The 24,441-nt window shown below is 44.3% G+C and overlaps 1 protein-coding gene across 1 annotated transcript in view; it reads left to right on the top strand.

The window, feature by feature from the left end:
- Window positions 1-15,840: 15,840 nt before the first annotated feature.
- LOC135544642 (synaptic vesicle glycoprotein 2C-like) overlaps window positions 15,841-24,441 on the top strand; it is a 64,751-nt gene continuing 56,150 nt past the window's right edge. The window contains exon 1 of the mRNA XM_064972402.1: window positions 15,841-16,022. The gene's annotated coding sequence lies outside the window, so the exon portion shown is untranslated. The remainder of the gene's footprint in view (window positions 16,023-24,441) is intronic.

Raw genomic sequence — 24,441 nt, 5'->3', positions numbered from 1 at the left:
ACAAGCCTCTGGGGTCCTCTTCAGAGCCTAAACAATCAACACACACACATGCACACACGCACAAACCGTTTGTCTGTTCTCATTTCACCCATGGTGAAGGATAAACCTATTAAGTATGCGTCATTAAAAGTACAATTATACTTGTTTCGTTTCACTATTTGGAAAGTTAATGACACATGTAAAAACCCTACCAGGCCTGCTTTGATGATAAATCATTGTTGAATTCACTGAATAAATCAAGTGTCTATCTCTTGCTTAGGATTGTCCTCAGAATTCCAGGAAACAGTGAGTCATAATCTGACAGAAGTATGTGTTGATGCAAGGGTGAAGTGGATTAGTCTATCAATGCACAATGGTGGAACCGTGTTAGCTAGCCAACTGAACAGTAGTATTTGGGGAATTATAGGGTCAACTCAGACACACTCTCACTATATTCAAATCAAATCTTATTTGTCACCTGCTTTGTAAACAACAGGTGTGGACTAACAGTGAAATGCAGAGATGCAGAGAAAAAAAGACATGAGGAATAAATACACAATGAGTAACGATGACTTGGCTATATACACAGGGTACCAGTACCGAGTCCATGTGCAGGGATACAAGGTAATTGAGGTAGATACTGTATGTACAGGTGTTGGTTCCACTTTTCTGGGCTCCGTTATTTACTTAACAAATAAGGAACACTTAAAATGTGCATATATAAAATTCAGATATTTTAATTAGAATACAGCTGTAGACAGAAGTCAAAGATCAAACATCAGACATACAAATGTGGGTCGGGTCATGGCCAACCCACATTTGAAATGGCATTTTTGTCCCTCCAAGTTTTATCAGTGCAATGTGATACAAAAAGCGGCAATGGTGTGCTATAAACGGTCTTTGAACCACGCAGACGGTCTTAGAACTACACGGACACCGCAGAGTAGGCTGACTGGCTGTGTGAACTGCGAAGGCAAAGCTTCTAGAAGGCTGGCTGGACCAGCATGGGAGAGTTGAGCATAGTTCAGTGTGTATGTGTTGTGCTCTTTCACTGAAGTTGTAAAAGCAAGCAGAGCAGAAACTGGCTACTCTTTAGTTGACTGATGTAAGCTGGCAAGGTAACTGCTGTTTAACTTAACCAGTTGCGACGAGCAAACCCGTATCCGGGGGCGTAATCATAGCCTCAAAGCATTAGCATAACGCAACGGACATAAATACCCCTAGAAACTTATCCTATTCATGAAAATCGCAAATGAAATTAAATAAATATATTCAAACACAAGCTTAGCCTTTTGTTAACAACACTGTCATCTCAGATTTTCAAAATATGCGTTACAGCCAACGCTAGACAAGCATTTGTGTAAGTTTATCATGGCATAATGCTATGCTAGGCACTGCTGGCAGCAGGCAACATTTTCACGAAAATAAGAAAAGCAACCAAATTAAATCATTTACCTTTTAAGAACTTTGGATGCTTTCACTCAGGAGACTCCCAGTTAGATAGCAAATGTTCCTTTTTTTCAAAAAAGATTATTTTTGTAGGCGAAGTAGCTCCCGTTTCTTCACCAAGCTTGGCTGAGAAATCAACCCGAATAATGCTACAACTATAACGGCAAACTTTTTTCAAAATTAGCTCCATAATATCGACAGAAACATGGCAAACGTTGTTTAGGATCCATCCTCAAGGTGTTTTTAACAAATATATTCAATAATATATCCGTCGAGGCAGTTGCTTTCTCATAAGAAGCGATTGGAAAAATGGCTACCTTGGTATTTTACGCCAGGTTTTCTGCGGGAGACACCATGTGACCACATGCCATATATGGTCCCTTTCAGCCATTCTTCAAGGGAAATGCCTAAAAAGATGTCACAATGCTGTAGACACCTTGGGGAAAAGGTGGAAAACGTAAGCTCATTCGTAGCTCATTCACAGCCATATAAGGAGTCATTGGCATGAGGCGGTTTCAAAAAATGCGGCACTTTCTGGTTGTATTTTTATCTGGGTTTCGCCTGTAACATCAGTTCTGTGGCACTCACAGACAATATCTTTGCAGTTCTGGAAACGTCAGAGTATCTTCTTTCCAAAGCTGTCAATTATATGCATAGTCGAGCATTTTTTCATGACAAAATATCTTGTTTAAAATGGGAACGTTTTTCATCCAAAAATTAAAATAGCTCCCCCTAAATCCAACTGGTTTAACAGAAAAAAACTAAACTAGTGTTTATTTGCAATGCTGAGCTAGTATTGTAACTGACATGTAACGTTAGCTAATGTTTCATCCCCTCTCGACTGAGGTGAATGAATAACCTACACTAGTGAGAAGCTAACACAGCGAGGTCAGCTCTGGCCTCTTTCAGAAAGAGATATGAGGTGGCAGTTATTACTATCTAACTGTCACGCCCTGACCATAGAGAGCTTTATATTCTCTATGTTGGTTAGGTCGGGATGTGACTATGGTGGGTCATCTAGGTAATTATATTTCTATGTTGGCCTGGTATGGTTCCCAATCAGAGGCAGCTGTTTATCTTTGTCTCTGATTGGGGATCATATTTAGGCAGCCATTTTCTCTTTGTGCTTTGTGGGATTTTAGTTGATCTTAGATCTTATAGTTGCCTGCGAGCACTACTTTGAGCGTCACGTTGATTTTTCGCTTTATTGTTTTTTCTTTGAGCAGCGTGGCCAGGCAGCGTGGCCAGGAGGAGCAGACATCCTAGACATGGGAGGATATCTTAGATGGTAAGGGATCCTGGACAAGGGAGGAGATCCTGGCAGGAAAGGATCGCCTTCCTTGGGTGCAGACAAAGGCAGCGAGAAAGGAACAACGACAACACCGGGGTTCGCGGCCACGACGGAAGCCCGAGAGGCAGCCTCAAAAAATGATTTTTTTGGGGGGCACACAGGGTGGTTGGAGGAGCCAGGTTTTGAACCAGAGCCAACACTGCGTACTCACCGTGGGGAGCGTATGACCGGACGCGTTGTGCCAGCTCTATGCTCCAGACCTCCAATGCGCCTCCACAGTCCAGTACGTCCTGTGCCTCCTCCCCACGCTTGCCCTGAGGTGCATGTCACCAGCCCGGTGCCACCTGTACCGGTCCCACGCATCAGGCCTCCAGTGCGCCTCTACAGTCCAGTACGTCCTGTGCCTCCTCCCCGCACTCGCCCTGAGATGCGTGTCACCAACCTGGTGCCACCTGTACCGGCCCCACGCATCAGGGCTCCGGGCAGCCGAGCGGAAATGGAGGAAAACTCGCCTCCCTGCGGACCTGGCATCCTTTCACTCCCTCCTCTCTACATTTTCCTCCTCTGTCTCTGCTGCTAAAGCCACTTTCTACCACTCTAAATTCCAAGCATCTGCCTCTAACCCTAGGAAGCTCTTTGCCACCTTCTCCTCCCTCCTGAATCCTCCTCCCCCCCCCTCCTCCCTCTCTGCAGATGACTTCATCAACCATTTTGAAAAGAAGGTCGACGACATCCGATCCTCGTTTGCTAAGTCAAACGACACCGCTGGTTCTGCTCACACTGCCCTACCCTGTGCTCTGACCTCTTTCTCCCCTCTCTCCCAGATGAAATCTCGCTTCTTGTGACGGCCGGCCGCCCAACAACCTGCCCGCTTGACCCTATCCCCTCCTCTCTTCCAGACCATTTCCGGAGACCTTCTCCCTTACCTCACCTCGCTCATCAACTCATCCCTGACCGCTGGCTACGTCCCTTCCGTCTTCAAGAGAGCGAGAGTTGCACCCTTCTGAAAAAACCTACACTCGATCCCTCCGATGTCAACAACTACAGACCAGTATCCCTTCTTTCTTTTCTCTCCAAAACTCTTGAACGTGCCGTCCTTGGCCAGCTCTCCCGCTATCTCTCTCAGAATGACCTTCTTGATCCAAATCAGTCAGGTTTCAAGACTAGTCATTCAACTGAGACTGCTCTTCTCTGTATCACGGAGGCGCTCCGCACTGCTAAAGCTAACTCTCTCTCCTCTGCTCTCATCCTTCTAGACCTATCGGCTGCCTTCGATACTGTGAACCATCAGATCCTCCTCTCCACCCTCTCCGAGTTGGGCATCTCCGGCGCGGCCCACGCTTGGATTGCGTCCTACCTGACAGGTCGCTCCTACCAGGTGGCGTGGCGAGAATCTGTCTCCTCGCCACGCGCTCTCACCACTGGTGTCCCCCAGGGCTCTGTTCTAGGCCCTCTCCTATTCTCGCTATACACCAAGTCACTTGGCTCTGTCATAACCTCACATGGTCTCTCCTATCATTGCTATGCAGACGACACAGAATTAATCTTCTCCTTTCCCCTTCTGATGACCAGGTGGCGAATCGCATCTCTGCATGTCTGGCAGACATATCAGTGTGGATGACGGATCACCACCTCAAGCTGAACCTCGGCAAGACGGAGCTGCTCTTCCTCCCAGGGAAGGACTGCCCGTTCCATGATCTCGCCATCACGGTTGACAACTCCATTGTGTCCTCCTCCCAGAGCGCTAAGAACCTTGGCGTGATCCTGGACAACACCCTGTCGTTCTCAACTAACATCAAGGCGGTGGCCCGTTCCTGTAGGTTCATGCTCTACAACATCCGCAGAGTACGACCCTGCCTCACACAGGAAGCGGCGCAGGTCCTAATCCAGGCACTTGTCATCTCCCGTCTGGATTACTGCAACTCGCTGTTGGCTGGGCTCCCTGCCTGTGTCATCAAACCCCTACAACTCATCCAGAACGCCGCAGCCCGTCTGGTGTTCAACCTTCCCAAGTTCTCACACGTCACCCCGCTCCTCCGCTCTCTCCACTGGCTTCCAGTTGAAGCTCGCATCCGCTACAAGACCATGGTGCTTGCCTACGGAGCTGTGAGGGGAACGGCACCGCAGTACCTCCAGGCTCTGATCAGGCCCTACACCCAAACAAGGGCACTGCGTTCATCCACCTCTGGCCTGCTCGCCTCCCTACTACTGAGGAAGTACAGTTCCCGCTCAGCCCAGTCAAAACTGTTCGCTGCTCTGGCCCCCCAATGGTGGAACAAACTCCCTCACGACGCCAGGACAGCGGAGTCAATCACCACCTTCCGGAGACACCTGAAACCCCACCTCTTTAAGGAATACCTAGGATAGGATAAAGTAATCCTTCTCACCCCCCCTTAAATGATTTAGATGCACTATTGTAAAGTGGCTGTTCCACTGGATGTCATTAGGTGAATTCACCAATTTGTAAGTCGCTCTGGATAAGAGCGTCTGCCAAATGACTTAAATGTAATGTAAATGTAATGCATCAGCCCTCCAGTGCGCCTCCACAGTCCAGAGCTTCCAGTGACAGTTCCCAGTCCAGAGCTTCCGGCGACAGTTCCCAATCCAGAGCTTCCGGCGACAGTTCCCAGTCCAGAGCTTCCGGCGATAGTTCCCAGTCCGGAGCCTCCAGCGATGGTCCGCAGACCAGAGCCTCCTGCGACGGTCCGCAGTCCGGAGCCTCCGGCGACGATCCACAGTCTGGAGTCCCCGGCGAGACGATCCACGGTCCGGTACCTCCGGCGACAATCCACAGTCTGGAGTCCCCGGCGAGACGATCCACGGTCCGGTACCTCCGGCGACGATCCATGGTCCGGAGCATCCTGCGATGATCCCCGCACCAGAGCCTCAATTGAAGATGAGGCATCCGCGAGTGGGTACTTCGCCCTGCACCGAGCCACCCCCGACGGTAGATGTCCACCCGGACCCTCCCCTATTGAGTTAGGTTTTGCGGTCGGAGTCCGCACCCTTGGAGGGGGGGGGGGTGTACTCTCACGCTCTGCCCATAGAGAGCTTTATATTCTCTATGTTGGATGGGTCGGGGTGTGACTAGGGTGGGTCATCTAGGTAATTATATTTCTATGGTTCCCAATCAGAGGCAGCTGTTTATCGTTGTCTCTGATTGGGGATCATATTTAGGCAGCCATTTCCCCTTTGTGCTTTGTGGGATCTTGTCTAGGTATAGTTGCCTGCGAGCACTACATTGAGCGTCACATTTCGTTTTTTCGCTTGATTGTTTTTTCTTTGAGTTTCTCTTCCAAATAAAAAGGATGGAAACATACCAAGCTGCATCTTGGTCCACTCCTTATAACGATTGTGACACTAACAGCTGTTGTATGTATGGAAATGTTTAGTAGCCTTTGTCCCGTTTCAGAAGTAAATGAACTTGCCTAGCAGTCGCCAGTTTATGTACCGTTAGAAAGAGAGCTGGCCAAAAGTCGGCTAACGTTTGCTATTATTTTTGCTTCAATCACACTAGACCTGAATCAAACGATAAAACCGTCGGTCAAACGACTTAAGATTGATATTAAGACGTTTTTTTCAGTTCAATGTGAGTTTTATTACTCAGTAGGTCAATGTAACGTTATTGATCTGTCAGTTTCCCTAGCTAATTCCCTACTTTTCACACTAACCCAGTAATAAACCGCTCTAATGTTACAGGCTTCACTGTCATGGCGCACAGTATGGGTGATCAATATTTAGGCCTATTTCTAGGCAATGTAGTAAACTATAGCCTAATCATAGGCCTATTTAGGAAGTACATTTCCTTGGAAAGATCACTGCCCCGTGCTTCTCCAACCATGCATAGTCTGTATCCTACTCTTTTTAATTGCGATCACGCACAAACCCGATCTCGCAGGTATGGCTATTAAACTGGAAGCAGCATGAATGATGACAGTGACACTACGTTTCGCATAGTCCTATAGGATATAGGTGACCTTTTTGGAGGTCAGAGGCAAATAAATGGGTAATCATTACTTAATGAAAATGAAAAGGCTCAACGCTCACTCACCATAGTAGCCTAACCTATGTACGCATTGTGCCTTTTCCTATTCAATTATTGCCTTTTTTGATTGCACTTCGACTCACGTTGGTTGACAACGTCCTTCCCTTCTTTCCATTATCAATGTTTATTTACCCGCACAGTAGTAAACTACAGTCTAATCATATTTAAGGTAATATATTCCACCTCTTGTTGATGTCATTCGGAAACACAATGTCTGCAATGCGGATGACACACAGCTGTACATTTTGATGAACATTGGTGAAGCCCCAAAATTTACTACCCTGGAAGCCTATATTTCAGACATAAGGAAGTGGATGGCGGCACAGGTTTTACTTTAAAACTTGAACAAATCAGAGATGCTAGTTCTAGGTCTCAAAAAACAAAAGAGATCTACTGTTGGATCTGACAATTAATCTTGATGGTTATACAGTCGTCTCAAATAAAACTGTGAAGAACCTCAGCGTTACTCTGGACCCTGATCTCTCTTTTGACGAACATATCAAAACATTTTCAAGGACAGCTTTTTTCCATCTTCGTAACATTGCAAAAAACTAACTTTTTGTCCAAAAATGACAAATCTAATTCATGCTTTTGTCACTTCTAGATTAGACTACCGCAATACTCTACTCTCCAGCTACCCAGATAAAGCACTAAATAAACTTCAGTTATTGCTAAACACAGTTGCTAGAATCCTGACTAGAACCCCAAAATTGGATCATATTACTCCAGTTCTAGCCTCTCTATATTGGCTTCCTGTTAAGAGAAGGGCTGATTTCAAGGTTTTACTGCTAACCTACAAAGCATTACATGGGCTTGCTACTACCTATCTCTCCGATTTGGTCCTGCCTACATACCTACACGTACGCTACGGTCACAAGACGCAGGCCTCCTAATTGTCCCTAGAATTTCTAAGCAAACAGCTGGAGGCAGGGCCTTCTCCTATAGAGCTCCATTTTTATGAAATGGTCTGCCTACCCATGTGAGAGACGCAGACTCGGTCTCAACCTTTAAGTCTTTACTGAAGACTCATCTCTTCAGCAGGTCCTATGATTGAGTGTAGTCTGGCCCATGGGTGAGAAGGTGAACGGCAAGACACTGGAGCGATGACCTGCCCTTGCTGTCTCTGCCTGGCCGTCTCCCCTCTCTCCACTGGGATTTTCTGTCTCTGACCCTACTACGAGGTCTGAGTCACTGGCTTACTAGTTGTCATGTCTTGTTATGTCTGTTCCTGTCCTTTCTCTTCACTCTCTCTCTCTGCTGGTCTTTTTAGGTTACCTTCTCTGTCTCTCATTCTTCAGCTGTTCTACATCTCCTCTAACTAGCTCATTCACTCTTTCACACCTGTTCTCTCTTCCCCCTCTGATTAGGTCTCTATTTCTTTCTCTGTTCCTGCTACTTTCAGTGTCTGATTCTTGTTTGTGTTTTTTGATGCCAGAAGCAAGCTGTCGTCTCGTTTGCTTCCACCTTGTCCTGTCCTGTCGGAGTCTGCCTGGCAGGTGCATCCTGCACTATACTAACGTTCTTTTTGTTCCGCTGACAACGTTGGAAGAGGATTTATGCCATTCCTGTTTTTTCATTAAAGAACTCTGTTTTCTGTTAAAACCGCTTTTGGGTCTTCACTCAAGTTCATAACACCAGTGCTCTTCCATGCAGTCATTGGGGGGTTGCGTCACTTGAGTGAGTTGAGTCACAGATGTAATCTTCCTGTCCGGTTTTGCGTCCCCCTCAGCCTCTAGTGGTGTTTCTAGGGAGTTTTTCCTAGCCACTGAGCTTCTACACCTGCATTGCTTGCTGTTTGGGGTTTTAGGCTGGGTTTATGTATAGCACTTTGGGACATCTGCTGATGTAAAAAGGGCTTTATAAATACATTTGATTGATTTTCCCGATGACGCAAAACTTGTAAAACAAAAATGTGAGGAAGACCTGGTAGAAGCTATTGATGATGATGCATGGATACAGATGTGTTTGAATGCCCAGTCATGTTCATATCATCTCAGACATAAATTACTGCAGTTGAAGACCATCCATAGAACCTACTATAATATGCCTGTGAAATGGAATTACATGCACTCATAAATGTCATTCCTATGCTGGAGGTGTAAAATACAAAAGGGAACATATTTCCATATGGTCTTGTCAAGGCTGGCTGAATTCTGGCAAAGAGTATGTTATTATATCACAGATTCTCCCTTCTCCCTGTTTTTGTTTGCTTTGAAATGTTGATACTGGAGACTGTTATCTGAAGAAATTGTGTAACCAAGCATTTATATCAGCTAAGCAATCAATTGCCATTAATTGAAGGTTGGATATCCTCCCACAATGTCAAGTTATACAGTTGAAGTCGGAGGTTTACATACACCATAGCCAAATACATTGAAACTCAGTTTTTCAAAATTCCTGACATTTAATCCAAGTAAAATGTCCTTGTTTTAGGTCAGTTAGAATCTCCACTTAATTTCAATTAAAACTTCTTAGGGCTAGGGGGCAGTATACTGAATTTCTGCCTGACTGACGTGCCCAAAGTAAACTGCCTGTTACTCAGGCCCAGAAGCTAGAATTAGATAGAGAACACTTTGAAGTTTCTAAAACTGTTAAAATAACGTCTGTGAGTATAACATAATTGATATGTCAGGCGAAAACCTGAGGAAATCCATCCTGAATTCTTTTTTCCGGAGGTCACAGGCCTTTCCAATGAAAGTCTATGGGTTTATATACACTGCTCAAACAAATAAAGGGAACACTAAAATAACACATCCTAGATCTGAATGAATTAAATATTTTTATTAAATACTTTTTTCTTTACATAGTTGAATGTGCTGACAACAAAATCACACAGAAATTATCAATGGAAATCAAATGTATCAACCCATGGAGGTCTGGATTTGGAGTCACACTCAAAATTAAAGTGGAAAACCACACTACAGGCTGATCCAACTTTGATGTAATGTCCTTAAAACAAGTCTAAATGAGGCTCAGTAGTGTGTGTGGCCTCCACGTGCCTGTATGACCTCCCTACAACGCCTGGGCATGCTCCTGATGAGGTGGCGGATGGTCTCCTGAGGGATCTCCTCCCAGACCTGGACTAAAGCATCCGCCAACTCCTGGACAGTCTGTGGTGCAACGTGGCGTTAGTGGATGGAGCGAGACATGATGTCCCAGATGTGCTCAATTGGATTCAGGTCTGGGGAATGGGCGGGCCAGTCCATAGCATCAATGCCTTCCTCTTGCAGGAACTGCTGACACACTCCAGCCACATGAGGTCTAGCATTGTCTTGCATTAGGAGGAACCCAGGGCCAACTGCACCAGCATATGGTCTCACAAGGGGTCTGAGGATCTCATCTCGGTACCTAATGGCAGTCAGGCTTTCTCTGGCGAGCACATGGAGGGCTGTGGGGCCCCCCCAAAGAAATGCCACCCCACACCATGACTGACCCACCGCCAAACGGTCATGCTGGAGGATGCAGGCAGCAGAACATTCTCCACGACGTCTCCAGACTGTCACGCCTGTCACATGTGCTCAGTGTGAACCTGCTTTCATCTGTGAAGAGCACAGGGCGCCAGTAGCGAATTTGCCAATCTTGGTTTTCTCTGGCAAATGCCAAACGTCCTGCACGGTGTTGGGCTGTAAGCACAACCCCCACCTGTGGACGTCGGGCCCTCATACCACCCTCATGGAGTCCGTTTCTGACCGTTTGAGCAGACACATGCACATTTGTGGCCTGCTGGAGGTCGTTTTGCAGGGCTCTGGCAGTGCTCCTCCTGCTCCTCCTTGCACAAAGGCAGAGGTAGTGGTCCTGCTGCTGGGTTGTTGCCCTCCTACGGCCTCCTCCACGTTTCCTGATGTACTGGCCTGTCTCCTGGTAGAGCCTCCATGCTCTGGACACTACACTGACAGACACAGCAAACCTTCCTGCCACATCTCGCATTGATGTGCCATCCTGGATGAGCTGCACTACCTGAGCCACTTGTGTGTGTTGTAGACTCCGTCTCATGCTACCACTAGAGTGAAAGCACCGCCAGCGTTCAAAAGTGACCAAAACATCAGCCAGGAAGCATAGGAACTGAGAAGTGGTCTGTGGTCCCCACCTGCAGAACCAATCCTTTATTGGGGGTGTCTTGCTAAATGCCTATAATTTACACCTGTTGTCTATTCCATTTGCACAACAGCATGTGAAATTTATTGTCAATCAGTATTGCTTCCTAAGCGGACAGTTTGATTTCACAGAAGTGTGATTGACTTGGGGTTACATTGTGTTGTTTATGTGTTCCCTTTATTTTTGTGAGCAGTGTATAAAAAAAATCAGTCCAGACTGCAGTACCTGTGGCTTCCACTAGATGTCAACAGTCTTTATACAGGGTTTCAGGCTTGTTTCATGAAAAACTAACAAGTAATAGTAGTTTTTCCAAAGTGACCTCAACAGGAAAAGTAAGCTATTGGCGCACGTGAATGAGGGCACGCTCTTCGTTATTTTCCTTTCCTATTGAACACTGTTCTTTCCGTCTGAAATAGTATAGTTTATTTACATATTAGGGTACCTGAGGATTGAGTAGAATCATTGTTTGACTTGTTTGGATGAAGTTTACCGGTAGCTGTTTGGATTCCTTTGTACGCATGTTGAAGGAGTGGATTACTGAAATCAATGGTGCCAACTAAACTGACTTTTTTGGATATAAAGAAGTATAAATAAGGACTTTATCGAACAAAACAAACATTCATTGTGTAGCTGGGACCCGTGGAATTGCAAACAGAGGTTGCTCTTCAAAGGTAAGTGATTTATTTAATCGATATTTGTGATTTTTGTGAAGCCTGTGCTGGTTGAAAAAGTATTTTGATGTGGGGCGCTGTCCTCAGATAATCGCATGGTATGCTTTCGCCGTAAAGCCTTTTTGAAATCTGATTAACAAGAAGTTAAGCTTTTAAATGATATAAGACACTTGTATGTTCATGAATGTTTAACCTCTTGATACTCCCCACCCTGGATCCGGGATCGTGAATAAAGCCTCAGGCTCATTAGCATAACGCAACGTTAACGATTTCTGAAAATCGCAAATAAAATGAAAATAATGCACCTGCTCTCAAGCTTAGCCTTTTCTTAACAACACTGACATCTCAGATTTTCAAAATATGCTTTTGAACCATAGCAAATCACTAATTTGTGTAAGAGTATGCTAAGCTAGTTTAGCATTTTGAGTAGCATTTACCACGCAAAATTTTCACAAAAACCAGATAACCAAATAAATAAAATCATTTACCTTTGAAGAGCTTCGGATGTTTTCAATGAGGAGACTCTCAGTTACATAGCAAATGTTCAGTTTTTCCTGAAAGAATCTTTGTGTAGGAGAAATCGCTCCGTTTTGTACATCACATTTGGCTACCGAAACGAACCGAAAATTCAGTCACCAAAACGTCAAACTTTTTCCGAATTAACTCCATAATATCGACCGAAACATGGCAAACGTTGTTTAGAATCAATCCTCAAGGTGTTTTTTCACATATCTCTTCATTGATATGCAGTTCGTGGAAGCCTGCTTTCCCCTCAGAATCGCATGGAAAAATACCAGCAGCTGAAAAAGACGCACCAATTTCGACGGAGGACACCGGGCGGACACCTGGGAAATGTAGTCTCTTATGGTCAATCTTCCAATGATATGCCTACAAATATGTCACAATGCTGCAGACACCTTGGGGAAACGACAGAAAGGGCAGGCTCATTCCTCTCGCATTCACAGCCATATGAGGAGACAATGGAAAACGGAGCCTCAAAAATCCTGCTGGTTTCCTGGTTGCCGTTTCATCAGACAATATCTTTGCAGTTCTGGAAAATTCAGAGTGTTTTCTTTCCAAAGCTATCAATTATATGCATAGTCGAGCATCTTTTTGTGACAAAATATCTTGTTTAAAACTGGAACGTTTTTCATCCAAAAATGAAATTGCGTCCCTAGAGTTTCAAGAGGTTAATATTACGATTTTGTCATTTGAATTTGGCGCACTGCATTTTCACCGGATATAATCCCGCTAGCGGAACACCTAGCCCAAAGAGGTATTTTAAGAATGTGAAATGTCAGATTAATAGTAGAGAGAATGATTTATTTCAGCTTTTATTTCTTTCATCACATTCCCAGTGGGTCAGAAGTTTACATACACTCAATTAGTATTTGGTAGCATTGACTTTAAATTGTTTAGCCTTCCTCAAGCTTCCCACAATAAATTGGTGAATTCTGGCCCATTCCTCCTGACAGAGCTGGTGTAACTGAGTCAGGTTTGTAGGCCTCCTTGCTCGCACACGCTTTTTCAGTTCTACCCCACAAATGTTCTATATGATTGAGGTCAGGGCTTTGTGATGGCCACTCCAATACCTTGATTTTGTTGTCCTTAAGCCATTTTGCCACAACTCTGGAAGTATGCTTTGAGTCATTGTCCATTTGGAAGACCCATTTGCGATCAAGCTTTAATAACTTCCTGACTGATGTCTTGAGATGTTGCTTCAATATATCCATATAATTGTTCTCCTCATGATGCCATCTATTTTGTGAAGTTCACCAGTTCCTCCTGCAGCAATGCACCCCCACAACACGATGCTGCCACCCCCATGCTTCACAGTTGGGATGGTATTCTTCGGCTTGCAAACCTCCCACTTTTTCCTCCAAACATAACGATGGTCATTATGACCAAACAGTTTTTCTATTTTTGTTTCATCAGAACAGAGGACATTTCTCCAAAAAGTATGATCTTTGTCCCCAATGTGCAGTTGCAAACTGTAGTCTGGCTTTTTATTGGCGGTTTTGGAGCAGTGGGTTCTTCCTTGCTGAGCGGCCTTTCAGGTTATGCCAATATAGAACTCGTTTTACTGTGGATATAGATACTTTTGTACCTGTTTCCGCCAGCATCTTCACAAGGTCATTTGCTATTGTTCTGGGATTGATTTGCACTTTTCGCACCAAAGTACGTTCATCTCTAGGAGACAGAACGTGTATCCTTCCTGAGTGGTATGACGGCTACATGGTCCCATGGTGTTTATACTTGCGTACTATTGTTTGTACAGATGAACGTGGTACCTTCAGGCATTTGGAAATTTCTCCCAAGGTTGAACCAGACTTGTGGAGGTCTACCATTTTTTTCTGAGGTCTTGGCTGATTTCTTTTGATTTTCCTTTTATGTCATGCAAAGAGGCACTGAGTTTGAAGGTAGGCTTTGAAATACATCCACAGGTACACCTCCAATTGACTCAAATGATGTCAATTAGCCTATCAGAAGCTTCTAAAGCCATGACATCATTTTCTGGAATTTTCCAAGCTGTTTAAAGGCACAGTCAACTTAGTGTATGTAAACTTCTGACCCATTGGAATTGTGATACAGTGAATTATAAGTGAAATAATCTGTCTGGAAACAATTGTTGGAAAAATGAATTGTGTCATGCACAAAGTAGATGTCCTAACCGACTTGCCAAATTTACATAAACCTTGTTTATGTAAACTTCCGACTTCAACTGTATATCACTGGATTTTATTTATTACAAGATTAAGGTTATACTTGGCAACTTTCATAAGGTCTGGATTCCTTATATGGAATACAGTATGACAAAAAGGAGTCTGTATTAAAAACATGCCCACGTCAGGGGAGATACCTATTTAGGCGATCCCTACCTGCTGGGCTGCTCATTCCTGGACCTGGAGGTCTGCTGTCCTGTGGGTTGTCACTCTGGCCTTGGCCTAACACACCCCAAACCAATAATGAATGTTTTGCTAAGATCCTAAAGCTGAGTGATGTGTGTTGGGTTGGAGCGCTGCAGGGCCGTGGACCCCTAGAAACAGGGCGGGGCGACCCAGCTGTATTGTGTGTAAGTAAAAATAGCTTTACATTACTATTAGTCCTATGAGATTAATTAAATGGAGGATTTGCTGTTTCTGTGTGTTTATGTGTATTTGATGTGTATGTGTTTTAGTTTGTTTTGTTGTTTTGTTTCCAAACGTTTCCCTTGGGAATATTTTTTTTTAATGCAGGCAGCTTGGGCTGGCTGGTCGGTCTGGCTGAAAATGTATATAGAGGATGTTTTAACAACGACAATCAAAAGTCTTTGTATTTCATTTTAGGCTATTGGTTAAAGGTGCAACACCATATTTATTATTGAATGACCTTTGACCTAGTTCAGTCTTATCAATCACTTAAACATATTTAATAATGATCTCTGACCTAGCTTGATGACTGTGGCTTATTTTGCCTACTTTTTGTTCTAAATAGAGACGGCATATAGGAAGGATTGTGTAAAAATGCAGGAAATTTGCTTAAAATGCCTCAAAATAATTATGGGGTTGGACCCCCAGAGCCCTCGCCAGGTTATGTCCCCCCACTACTAAAACCAAAGTGGCACCCCTGGCATAATAGAACTGAGCTGCAGGGGTCCTCTCTATCTTTCCCGCTGTACCTACTATATTAAGCAGGCAGCATCAGCTCAGTAGTGGCCAAACTTCTGGGGTGACGTCTCTCAGAATATATCTCTATCGTTATACATCATTCACATTACCATGTACGATGAATAAACGTCTTATAGACTCATTTGCAAGTTTTATTCATATTGATTCAGACTGTTTTCAGTCAACTTGAACACTTATACTAATTGTAAAACGAAATGCACAACGAGTCTGATTTCCTATGCAGTTGTAATAAGCAGGATGTGTCTCTTGATCACGAATATTCGCTGTTAGATGTTGTGGCCTATTCCTCTGCCTCAAAGTATTGCTTAATTATTTTAATGTCCTCTCAACGTAGCAGACAGTGTCCCAACCAACCCTCACCCCTCCACGCATCAGATACTGAACAGATTGTTCCATTATAGGGGATTGCCCACTACTATTATCGATTTCATTCACCCCATTCCATCGTAGGTTAGGATAATGGATAATGAAATGAAAAACACAATACAAAGATCTGTACACATTATAAATCACGGAGTGTCTCTTGGGACTCAAAAATCAATCAACACAGACGACATCCCGAATGTGTAGTACTCTCTCTCTCTCTCTCTGTTTTTCTTTCCCTCTCGGCGTCTCTTCTCTTTATTGGAGTACTGCAGAGGCACCGCTGCATCGTGCATCGTGCAGGAGAGGGGAAGAAAAAAGACAAGAGAAATAGCACTCCTGGCGCGGTCACTAACTACCTCAGTTTCTGCGTCGCGAGGGAAAACAGGAAATATCCGCGGGAAAAGGCATACAGCTGGCTCCCTGCGCTGTTTTACCGAAATGTCCATCTTCTGTAGTCTGTGAGTATAGTTGTTTTCCTCCCTTTATACTTACATTTGACTTCAACTCTTTGATGCAAACCCTGTGTATTGCGAGTGGCCTATCCCAGTGATTCCTTTTTATTTTTGCCAGGTTTACAGATGGATAAATGTATATTTGAAATGTGTATAAAACCGTAGTGGGTTCTCCTCTGCACTAGATTATCTCACCAATAGCTCGAAATAGGCTATTTATTGTCACGTGTGATAAGACATCAATGGAATAAGACGTTCGCACATTTTGGGAAAACTTTTAAAAGGTATGTCACGTTTCTAAACTTCAAACGGTGTAGTTTGCTGTCCTCGGTGTAATTCAGCAGCTGTCGCTGTTGGAGAGGGACACTTTGATCAACACGTCTCACCCTGCTGAGATCACACCGTACATGAATTATCACACATTTAGCTGTATTCATGTAGGCTACTCTAGGCTACAATATGCTTAATTTATTTAAATAAAATTAATATACTTGTGCTTTTTAAACAGAAAGGTAATTGAATAATTAACGAATTCACACTCTCTTTCATTCTAATAACAACATTTTGGACTGAAGGACAATGAAATAAAAAACACTATACAAAGATATCTACACCTTATAAGCCCTTGAGCGTCTCTTGGGACTCATCAATCAATCAACATACATTACAACGAATTTGTATTACTCCCTCTCGATCTCTCTCACTGCGCGCGCACACACACACACACACACACACACACACACACACACACACACACACACACACACACACACACACACACACACACACACACACGCAAACATAATGCATAAAGAGAACAGATCCATCTACAGCAGAGAGAGCGAGCGAGAAATAGATAGAGTTTGATGCAGATAGTAGCCTAGATTCATAGACTAGGCATAACATAGTAAATATAAATGAGTATGGTATCTTATGTTTGGTATGGTTATATAAGACAAGGTTACTTGTTAAAGGAAAAATTAAATGAATGGATTGGGTGTATAGCGCAAACGTCCAGCAACCCAAGGGTTGAGCGTTCTAATCTCATCATGGACAACTTTAGCATTTTAGCTCATTTGCAACTACTCAACTTGTTAGCTAACCCTAACATTAACCTAACTCATAGCCTAGCTAACAGTAGCCACCGAGCCACCTAGCTAACGTTAAACACATCAAATGCATAATATATCATACTGTACTTATTGCAAATTCGTAACATATTGTACTAATTGCAATTCATAACATATACAAAATACAGGAGCATGTGCCTTGGGTTAAGTGCCTTGCTCAAGGGCACATTGACCGTTTTTTCAACTGGGCTCAGAGACGCGAACGCGCTTAAACCACAAAGCTACCTGCCACTGAGTCGTCTGGAGACAGGAGAGCAGTTAGAGAATAGAGGAGGATGGAGGTTTGATTCCCCTCCACAATGTCAGGACAAGCCCTAGAATCTCATTACAGAACGCGGCTTTCCTCAAAAGGCCGGCCGGTGATTGATGTCCTTCCTGGCCGGGTTTACTGTGACCAAGCAGCGCAGCAGCGCAGCCTCTCGCGAGCCGATAGAACCGCGGTAGTAAAGGGGGAACCCGTGGAGCGTGAAACGACCAGCAGAGAGAGGGGGTGGGTAGAACGAGAGAGCGAGAGAGAGAGAAAAGCAAGAGACGAAGAGAGAAAGAAGGAGAGAAAGAACACTCGAGATAGTCTCTCTAGGCCCAGTACTACTATCTCTGCTTCCATTGTCAGTGCTGAACATACACAACATCCCGCGGTCTTTCTTTGTACTGTAACATTGGCGATGTGTCCGTTTGATGGAGACCGACACTAAACAGTTGAAACAGTTAATTATGGGAGCTTGAGCAGGACTGAACGTGGGCGTATTGACATTTCCCTGGCTCAGCTATACATCGCGTTGTGTCCCAAATGGCACCCTTTTCCCTATAGTGCGCTCCTTTTGACAATAATCCCCTATGGGCCTTGGGAATAGGGAATAGGGTGCCATTTGGGACAGAAGACTGGAGAACGTTATCTGGCTACCAGACATACATCTACCTTAATTAACTCAATGTTGGCTGTAAATTGGAATAGAGGTATATATCAACGTTGGAATAGAGTGTATCAACTCATGAATAGATTCTTTCATTGATTATAGTAGTCAAATTTAATGTAATTGGGTCTTTCTATAAACTAGGGTACCAGTGAAGAGTTCCAATGCTGGACAACTTGTTACAGCGGAAGTCGTTCCTAATAATCTGTCACTTTGTTTAATGTCATTACATCAAGATATAAGGGGGGAACATAGCTATATTCCATACAATTCACAAGTTGATTTAAAACCTATGTCTAACCCTTTATCATGGCTGGTGTCTTGACGGATTTGTCGAAAATCGTGTGACATAAAACATTACATTTTCTGTCTTTGCATTTATGGTAGAATAAGATGCCGCTATATCATATATTAACTATTAATTAGTTAAATTATACATATAATTTGAACCCTGTAAGAATACTGGATCTAGCTGTGGGACATCTCAGAAATGCAGTGTAACTATGTAACATTGAATGTATTACGTTACTGGGTGAAAACAGTTTTCATGGGCATACAAATCCAAAATAATAAATACGATTGCAAAATCGAATGCTTCCAACCGAAAGAGTCATATTACCTTGATAATTCAAACCTAATTCGATACAGTCATTAACGTGGTTGATCAATAATTATGTATAATACTTGTTGGATGCACACTTGGTGTTTATGCTGCAATTATACTGTGATAATTTCACACGTCATCATCTGATCCAGGAAGGAACGTTCAAGCGAGGAACAGCTGTTGTGATATGGCATGCAATGCTACGACAGCCCAAGTGCTGAAAAAAAAGGTGTTCGCTAGGAATGTCCAGAATATTTTGGTGTCTCATTCGTTAAACAGGTGAAGTCAGTTGTGACTGGATCCACCGTTGGATCTAATATCTCCAGTGAATTGATATTCATCATCTGTTGTCTGCTGGATTTACAGCAAGGCCTCTTTAGATTTGACAGAGAAAGCATCAAGGTAATGAGTTCACCTTTTCATGTTTTTAGCCGGAGGATTGAACACGTGTGTAGGATAGATTATCGCGCAACACTATTCCTATGAATTATTCCTGATATAATGACAACACATTACATAGCCTAGTGGGATTCTTCACACTATGATCTGGCACTGAAATGACATGACGAATACATTTTGTTCTCCATGTTAGACCTGCAATTTTAAACACGGGGCTTGAAGTAGCCTACTTGAATTTGAATTTGGAGCTCCGAAATTCAAGTAGTAATAGGCCTACATTGATATTCAGATATGTCCTCAATTTGGTTCTTGAAAAGTCATTCTAATTATTGTAGCCAATTCCTAAATTCTCCTCCATTCTCTTCTTTTTTATACGTTTTTTGTGAGAGATGTGACCAGTTGCGGGTTGTTTCCCGCTGCTTCAATTGACGGGTGTTGTTGCGCTAATCTGTTGTGGTGAAACCACGTGCGGTTATTATGAGGATGACAATATATATTGTTGGCCTCAACTTGGCTTCTCATAAAAATCTTCCCTTTACAAATGGAACCTGTTTTTTGGTCGTTTTCTCATTATAAAAACAGATGGCGAGATTAATGCTACCGCTATTCATGGTTTTATTATGTTTGCCTGTGTCGGCAACATAGTCTTCAGAAAGCCGGCATGGATGCGTTCATTCAATTAATTTAGTCAGGCAAGTACACATTATTCTCACATATTTTAGGTATATAATAATAATGATAAAATCAATGCATCAATTAATTGTTCTGAAAGTGTGTTAATTGCCTACTTATGTATTTATTTGTACACTTTTTGCATGCTTTTTTTGTTGAGGGGGGGGGTGTTCTATATTAAGCCATGTATGAACATACATTTAAATTATGACATTTTAGTCATTTAGCAGATGCTCTTATCTAGATCGTTTTACAGGAGTAATTAAGGTTAAGTGCCTTGCTCAAGGGCACATGGGCAGATATTTAACCTAGTCGACTTGGGGATTCAAACCAGCAACCTTTACGTTACTGGCCCAATGCTCTTAGCCACCAGGCTAACTGCTCCACAATTGAATAACATTGAGGTATTTGAAAATACAATTAAGTGCTTGAGAATGTCCCTGAATGGCCTTGAATTTGACTTGCCAATGTCTGTATCAACCTGGCTTAAAGATGTATTGTCCAAGGCCGATGTTGAAATTGGAGTTATGGGTCAATTTGCATATATTCCTCTATTCCTGGAGCTGCATAAAAATCATTTATTTTATTTTTGTTTCAAACCATTTAGAAATGTTGAGCCCAATGTCACACATTGGCCCCATTATTGATGGAAAGACCCAATTCCTTTTGGATACTTATATGTTATGGTCTTATGTCAGTATTGTTACTTACATTGAACGCAGACTGCGAGCCAGGCCTAATCGCCCAAACATCAGTGCCCGACCTCACTAATGCTCTTGTGGCTGAATGGAAGCAAGTCCCCGCAGCAATGTACCAACATCCAGTGGAAAGTCTTCCCAGAAGAGTGGAGGCTGTTATAGCAGCAAAGGGGGGACCAACTCCATATTAATTGGAATGAGATGTCCGACGAGCCTGTGTCCATGTAGTGCTTGTGATAGTCATTGCTAAACAACACACACACACACATGCACACACACACACACACACACACACACACACACACACACACACACACACACACACACACACACACACACACACACACACACACACACACACACACACACACACACACACACACACACACGCGCACACACGCACACACACACAGTCCTCAGTGCCTCTATGAAACCAGTTTGATCTCTTACAGCTGTTGTGCAGTCATCCCCAGCAGCCAGTCAACCCACACAGCCACATCCATCACCATATTACTGCACGCAGCCAGGCAGCTTGGTGGGTGTGTGTGCGTGCCCACGTGTGTGTCCTGAGACTATGACAGCTTTCGTGCAGTGTGTGTGTGTGTGACTCCATGAATACATAATTGAGTCCCAGTGTAATGAATGGTTGTTATACTGCCCTTTGTCTTTAGCAGTCAGTAACCAATCGCCAGACAACGCTATGTGGAGTACAATAGGGAGACACACAAAATGTCGCAATGTGACATCACTGAGGCTGTGACATCAGAGCCCCAAGAGAGACAGAGCAGTGAATTTACACATAAACTTTTTCAGACAGTACTTTTCACCTCACCTCTGGACCAATCATAATATATATATATATATATATAGTTGTTTTTTATTTCTATTTTCCAATTGATGCAGAATGATTAAGAGCCAGACGTACTGTGACCTTTGATGCCGCTGAGAGGTAGAGTTTTGGGGTTGGCTGGGATGAGATGATTAAAGGGGGAGTGAGAGCATGGGGAAACCACGGCTGATGCTACTGCAGTATCCTGCAGCTACCTAGACAAGAGGACGGGTGTCGTTCCTTCTTCAAACATCCTTATAAGGAAACATCGCCACCCTGCACACACAAACACATTCACTCCCTGAGGAATACCTGGGTAGTGTTCAGAAAGCATGAAAAACAGGAGGAAACAGTTTTTTTTAACGGAAAAGGTACGACATGTATCTCAACAGTTCTCTCCAATCAGAATACAGATTTTTCTTTTTAAAAAACGTTTTCTGTTTGCAACCCTGGTTGGATATGGAAAGCTGCATGTTAGTCATTGAGCAGACACTCTTATCCAGAGCGACTTAGAGGAGCAATTAGGTTTAAGTTTGTATTTGTATTTTATCCCACCGTCTCCTACAGAATGGGGAATATCTCCCTTGCTCTTTGATTCACTGTGTGTGTGCATGCGCGTGTGTCTCCGTGCGTACGTGTGTGTGTGTGTGTGTGTGTGATTAATGAAGGGGGCTGGGGGGCGTCAGCGGGCCATGACAACCACAGTAGGAGGATTTGTCCCCCTCAGCAGGCTCCTGATTCTAGCCAGCAGGAAATGTGCTGATTGCTTAAAACACATCTTGAGGCTGCGGCGGCTATATTAACCCCAATCACTGCACTAGGCACAGCAGCTACGCAGGGAGAGAGACGTGGAAAGGCATTTGACTCTGGATTTGAAATTGGAAGGGTAAAGTGTGTGTGTGTGTGTGATTTTCCGTTCTCACCTGCGTCAGTGCGTGTTTATACTGATGTACCATATAAATCCATAGTGTGTTATCTGGGAAGCTCAAGGTGCATAGTGGTGATTTATAAATGTCAGCATTAATGACCATTAGCATATTAACTGTATGTAGGAAGGAATGGATCCACCATCATACGTAATGAAATGTCAACAGACAGACATACAAGGCCTTGAAGTCCCAGATTGCCTGTATGAAGATGACTTTGAAGTGTTTTTACACTATAGAGAGAGAGAGAGGGAGAGAGGGGGAGAGGGAGAGAAGGGGAGAGGGAGAGAGTGAGAGAATGGGAGAGAGAGAGAGGGAGAGGGGGAGAGGGAGAGAAGGGGAGAGGGAGAGAGGGGGAGAGGGAGAGAAGGGGAGAGGGAGAGAAGGGGAGAGGGAGAGAGGGAGAGAGGGAGAGAAGGAGAGAAGGAGAGAGGGAGAGAGAGGGAGAGGGAGAGGGAGAGAAGGGGAGAGAGAGAGAGAGGGGGGGGGAGAAGGGGAGGGAGAGAGAGGGAGAGAGGGGGAGAGAGAGAGAAGGGGAGAGGGGGAGAGGGAGAGAAGGAGAGAGGGGGAGAGGGAGAGAAGAAGGAGGGGGAGAGAGGGGGGAGAGGGGGAGAGGGAGAGAGAGAGGGGGAGAGAGGGAGAGAGAGGGGGAGAGAGAGAGGGAGAGAGGGGAGAGAAGAGGGAGGGAGAGAGAGAGGGAGAGAGAGGGAGAGAGAGAGGAGAGGGAGAGAGAGGGGGAGAGAGAGAGAGAGAGAGAGGGGGAGAAGGGGAGAGAGAGAGGGAGAGAGGGGGAGAGAGAGAGAAGGAGAGAGGGAGAGAGGGGGGGAAGGGGAGAGGTGGAGAGGGAGAGAGGGAGAGAGAGGGGGAGAGAAGGGGAGAGGGAGAGAGGGAGAGAGGGGGAGAGAGGGAGAGAAGGGGAGAGGGAGAGAGAGGGGGAGAGAGAGAGAGGGAGAGAGAGGGGGAGAGGGAGAGAGTGAGAGAGGGGGAGAGAGAGAGAGGGAGAAAGAAGGACAGTGTGGTAAAGTGAAGAGTCTTTCAATCAACCTTTGCTAAAACATTTCACAGGCATTCCTATTCCACAGTCTACATCCCACCCTACCTTGGCTGCTTGGTTATCCCATCCTCACCATTTTGTAAAAGGTGTTGTGCCTAAATTAGTCAGGCAGAGTTAATCAGCTATTCCCTCATCCTTCCCCCCTGGGTGCAAAACCTCAGCCTCCAGTGTGATTTTGGTCTGTTGTCCTGGTCTGACCCCCACTGAGTCGTCAGACACTGTGTTAGGGAAGCAGGAGTACTGTCATGGATTTTAGGGAACTTGTCGAACATCCCAAATGATACACTGTTCCCTATATAGTGCAGTACTTTTCACCAGGGGCCATGTAGAGAATAGGGAGCCTCCGAGACGGCTCTCTCCTCTCTCGATGGGCCAGATGAACAGGAAGTAGAGATATCTTTGTGTTTGCTGTCTTGGTGGTACATTATTGATATATGTTTATGGTTTGTTGCATTGTGGTTGAGGTATTTTACTTTCTTTATTGGACTGGGTTGATTGGTGCAGTGAAGTAGAAAGATACACCATATGACGTGGTTGTGCGAACACACGTCACATCCTATACACATACAGTATACATACTGCATGGGCACACACATGTGCATGTACGCATACACGCACGCACACGCACACACACACACACACAAACACACACACAAGAATACCTTCTACACTACACACACAAACATCTTCACACGAACACACACACAGACATCTTCACACACACACACACACACACACACACACACACGCACGCACGCACACACACACGCACGCACGCACACACACACACACACACACACACACACACACACACACACACACACACACACACACAAAATCCACCAGCAAAGACAAAGTTAGTCAGAACAATGCTGCTTTCCACTCCATTTGACTTCTGCAATGCAGCAAAATCTCCAGGGTTGAGGTTGGTCTAGACCCCAGCTTCAATGGTCCTGGTAGCATGACAGATGCATCCTCATGTCTTATCTCAGCCCTGGGACAAGAGGTTAGCACAAACACCATACATCATCCTGTCATGTGCCTACACATGGGCCTCAACCCACACTCACCCCTCTCTATATATGAAGGATACTACGCTCCACTCTACATTTCTTCTGTATACGCACAGTATACAGATACAGTGCATTCGGAAAGTATTCAAACCCCTTCACATTTTGTTACGTTACAGCCTCATTATA

Source organism: Oncorhynchus masou, chromosome 8, assembly GCF_036934945.1.
Source record: "Oncorhynchus masou masou isolate Uvic2021 chromosome 8, UVic_Omas_1.1, whole genome shotgun sequence".
NCBI lineage: Eukaryota > Metazoa > Chordata > Actinopteri > Salmoniformes > Salmonidae > Oncorhynchus > Oncorhynchus masou.
Note: the sequence above shows the minus strand (reverse complement) of the source record. Positions and strands in the feature narration are given on the sequence as shown.